This window comes from Nelumbo lutea, chromosome 1 (assembly GCF_056320005.1).
Source record: "Nelumbo lutea isolate HS-2025 chromosome 1, American lotus-T2T, whole genome shotgun sequence".
NCBI lineage: Eukaryota > Viridiplantae > Streptophyta > Magnoliopsida > Proteales > Nelumbonaceae > Nelumbo > Nelumbo lutea.
This window is the reverse complement of record NC_142684.1, coordinates 208,056,698-208,060,984: the sequence shown is the minus strand read 5'-3', so window position 1 is coordinate 208,060,984 and position 4,287 is coordinate 208,056,698. Positions and strand designations below refer to the sequence as shown.

General features: G+C 42.4%; 1 pseudogene across 1 annotated transcript; it reads right to left on the bottom strand.

Moving 5' to 3' along the window:
- Positions 1 to 1,611: 1,611 nt before the first annotated feature.
- LOC148880661 (E3 ubiquitin-protein ligase ATL4 pseudogene) lies at positions 1,612 to 3,875 on the bottom strand (annotated as a pseudogene). Its single transcript, XR_016104626.1, has one exon. The product of XR_016104626.1 is annotated as an E3 ubiquitin-protein ligase ATL4 pseudogene (transcript).
- Between the last annotated feature and the right edge of the window lie 412 nt (positions 3,876 to 4,287).

The window sequence follows — 4,287 nt, the reverse complement described above, 5'->3', positions numbered from 1 at the left end:
CTTCAAGATACAACAAAGCCCCGGGAACAGTGCGAGAAGCTTGCGCCAGCTCTGGCGAAAAGCATGTTAATGGTAACACCAATTTTGCTGTTCGTAGCCCTAGTTTGATTTCATCAATACCAATACAGTTTTTATATTTCCTCGTTCATTTGAACAAGGCATTAAGCACGTAAAATGAAGCTATCTTGACCATTGTAATGTGATAACTCTAGAGGCTTTAAGCAATTCTCTTACCAAAATTTGACTTGTGCTTTTTATTCTAATCCATATTACTACCCCATCGAAAAGAAAGATATTAATGTGCATTTATGATCCATCTGTATCAAGTTTCATTAAAACTTAAATTTACTGAAGTCTTAGGAACAAAATCCCACTTCAGCCTATCATACATTTTCAAGCGTAGCTCGTAAGACGCAAATCGTTCCATATATCTTTTCTCTCTTCTATTTTTTTAAGAATTCAATGCCTCATATTCTTCAAGAATATTATCATTCATCTGTTAATTTGTATTAAATTACACTTTTCAAGGAAAAGTTATTTTATCCAGTAACTGCCTAAAGTGATTGACGGGTCTACGAACCAACTTATACATGAAGTTACATAGACTAATGAGCCAATTGACTCTAGATCGGTGCCTTCATGGATTAAACGATTGATTATTTAATTTCATTCTTTGGTCATCCCCCAAGACAAGCTTCAATAGCTACCCATACCAAGGTTCCAGTGCTATCAAATACTGAAAGGTTTCAAGCTTTGAAGCTTATCGATAGCTTCGTAGCAGCTCATCTGCAAGTTCTTTACTCCTCACTAAGGAGTAAAGACAAAGATATTGCAGACAACAAAAAATAAGCATATAATATATGGTATACGATATATACTAATATCACTTATAATTTATTGAATAAAATGGATTAGGATGCATCTTATGATCCATCTATAACAAGTTTTAATAAACCCTACTTTCACACCAAAGTGGTATTTAAAAAAAAGAAAAAGGAAAAGGAAAAGCCTCACTCCAGCCCATTATAAGCTTTTCAACATCAAGTTTAGCTCGTAAACAGTATACCTAGCTTTATTCTAAAAGAATTCAACGCTTTATAGGCTATATTTTTATTATTTATTTGCTCATTAAAGCACAAACTCCATTTGCAAGGGAAGGACAAGGACCTAATGCTATTGACCCAAACTAGCAATCAATTTATACACAAAATTACACAGATTAGTAGGTTGATAGTGACTAGAGGACCCTTGCTTGGAACTTTCCCACAGATCAAATCAAATAAATACGTATTTTAATTCCTCGACCCCCCTCAAAGCTGACCTTTTGATAGCATCCATACCAGGGTTCTATCCCGGAATTTCTTGACCAACTACCAAGAAACCTCCCCCACCCCCATTGAAGCTGATAGATTGACGACAGCCTCAATTTCCTTACTGTTCACCTGAAAGTTCCTTAGCGAAGAGTGAAGACTTGGCTTGGTAGGGACGACTACAAGGCGACATAGAGACAGACTAAATGTACAGAAATACGACATATGATACACTTACAGAGTTGATATCAATAAACATATACAGTTTCTACTTTCTAAGTTTGGCCAAAGAAAAAATAAATTTAAAAGGAACAAGCAATTGATCATTCATTTGGGAAACTTCGATCCAGACAAATTGTTAGGGACCTCCCATTTGGACCACCACGTAGAGGGTCCTGTTTCTAACACATATACTACACATTTAAACAACTCACAAGCTAGAAAATCACACACATGAATATGATAAATTGATAAAGCCGCCTATCTCCCATGAGAGGTCACGTAATGAAACCAGTTATCTGTGACTTCTCATAAATGGGGGCCCATTTAATACATACCCCTTCCTCTGTGATCCATATAATTCATTAAACAGTCTCTCTCTCTCTCTCTCTCTCTCTCTCTCTCTGGACCTAGCAAAAGTGAGTTTGGTTTGGTCGCTCTCTCTACTCCACTCAAATCACTCCAATTAATGTTTGATGAATGATGATCTCACTCGCTCCTTTTATTGACCTAATCCTCCCAACTTTTAATGCAAACCGTTTGATTGTCGCAACTCGCAAGCTAATTTTTACAAGTTTAAGAATACAATTCTGTCCTATAGGGGCATTTCAGTAAAATCATTGAAATGCTCACCTCTTAAGTTGTTATGGCGATTATGCCCATGAAAGTAGGATTCCAATTCCAATGATCCAATCCAAGTCTCCCAGACCATTGAGGGCGTTTTCGCTTTTCTGTGCCATCACTGTCCTTCGCTTCCTAATTAACCTCTGTACAGGATAATAAAACCATTCGAGAAGAGGCTATTTCCGTCATTTTGACCTCGAATTGAAGTTGCTCCAATGTTGATAGGAAATTACGAATCATACCCCCGATAACCACCGGAAAAAGCTACTGATCTCTTCGCCCACCCGGTTTCCCTCCAAATCCCAATTCCCGCCGCCAAAACCAGCGGCACCATCGTCACTTCGTCGACTACTTCCCCCGAAGCCTTCGCTCCGGCGGCTGCTGCTTCCGCTAAAAAACCTGCCGGAATGTCCCAATGAGAGAGTGCGCGAGGAGAATGAAGACGAGGCCGAAGAAGCCAACCTATCCACGTAATCCTTCAACCAAGCTCTCCCGCCTGCTACTTCTGCTGCCAATTCAGATCCCGGTGGTGCAGGCGTAAACAAAGGCGCAGGAGCAGGCGCAGAAGCAGGAGCATGTGCAAGCGCAAGCTCAAGAGAAGGCGTATTCACAGGAGGCTCTCTGCCTCCACCTCCGCTATCTTTCTCCTTCACGTTTGAAATGCATTCCGAAGCTCCCCGCCTGTGCGTCTGTGGCACCACAACCTCACACTCCTGCTCCACCACATAGTTGAACTCTCCCATCGAGTACGACCGCCGGGAGGCGTTGTGATCCGTCGGCGTTCTGTCGCGGCTGACGCTTCCAATCTCAATCCGGAAACTATCGCCGCGGGCGGACAAAGACGACAGCTTGGCAGCAAGTTCTGATTCGGACACGTGGATTGCAGATCGGCACAGGGGGCAGGTCTGATGTGAGGCGAGCCACGTATCAATGCAATCAGAGTGGAATGCGTGCAAACAGAGAGGCAAACGGCGGAGCAGGTCGTGCGGCTCGAATTTCGACAGACAAACGGCGCACTCGGGCGAAAAGGAAGAGCTGCGGAGTCCAGAGACCGAATCGAAGGAGAAGAGAGGGAGTGACTCGATCAGCGACTGATTAGCCGGCGACACTTGGCGGTTGAAGACGCGAGAAACCGGATGCGGCTCGGCGGACGCGAGGACAGCATCGTCGGAAGAAGAGGATCGCTTAAGGCAGCGGAGCAGGAGATGGAGAGAAAAGGAAGCCAAGATGACAACGGCAAGGATGAGAGACAGGATTTCAAAGCTAGGTTTCACGTTACTGGATGAAGAATCGCCTCCATGACTGCGAGCTTGATCGAAGGTTGCTTCTCCCGTTCTTGCTACATTATCCTGCAATGGCGGAGGTGGAGGCGGTGGCGATGGGAGAGGAGCGAAAATGAAGATATCGAGCCGACGAGACATTTAAGCTCGAGAAGCAGAAACTAATTGCCTCGACCGCGAAGATCCAGTGTGAAAGAGAAGAGGATGGAGCTATGATGCTTCAAAGCTTCAGTTTCAATTGCAGGGAGAGAGAGAGAGAGAGAGAGAATATGAGTTTAAATGCTGCGCAGCCTTCAATTCATTTCGCCATTTAAGGGTTGGGACTCTGGTCGATAGCGTTTGTTTATTCGCTTTAAGTTTTACACGAGCTTAGTTTTGCTCCGCACGTGCCATCAACCTTATAACTTCATAATTATACACGAGTGAGAGAGATGCTTTTTCTCCCTTCTACTCAGTATGCTAGGGCTACGAGCAATTAACAGTGCGTCAGGGGACGTGAATCCTAAGGTTACATAGAAAAGAATAATTACTATAACTCTATGAGGCAATTTTAAGAGGGGATATGACTAATATGCGCCCACGGGGATAGCCTACCCCCAGTTAGGGGTGTCGATTGGATGCAATCCAATCCAAACTTTATCGAATCGTATTTGAATGGTCTATCCGATTGGGCCAATTTAAAATAAATTGGGTCATATTCTTATTTGTATAAATTGGATCTAAACCAAATTTCCAATAATTTAATCATAATGATAAATCCTTATCCAAATTGAAATCAATCATAACTGAAGCCAGCATAAAATCACTTTTATGAAATTTCTTTAACAAAAGCACTTTTATAAAAATAATTTTAT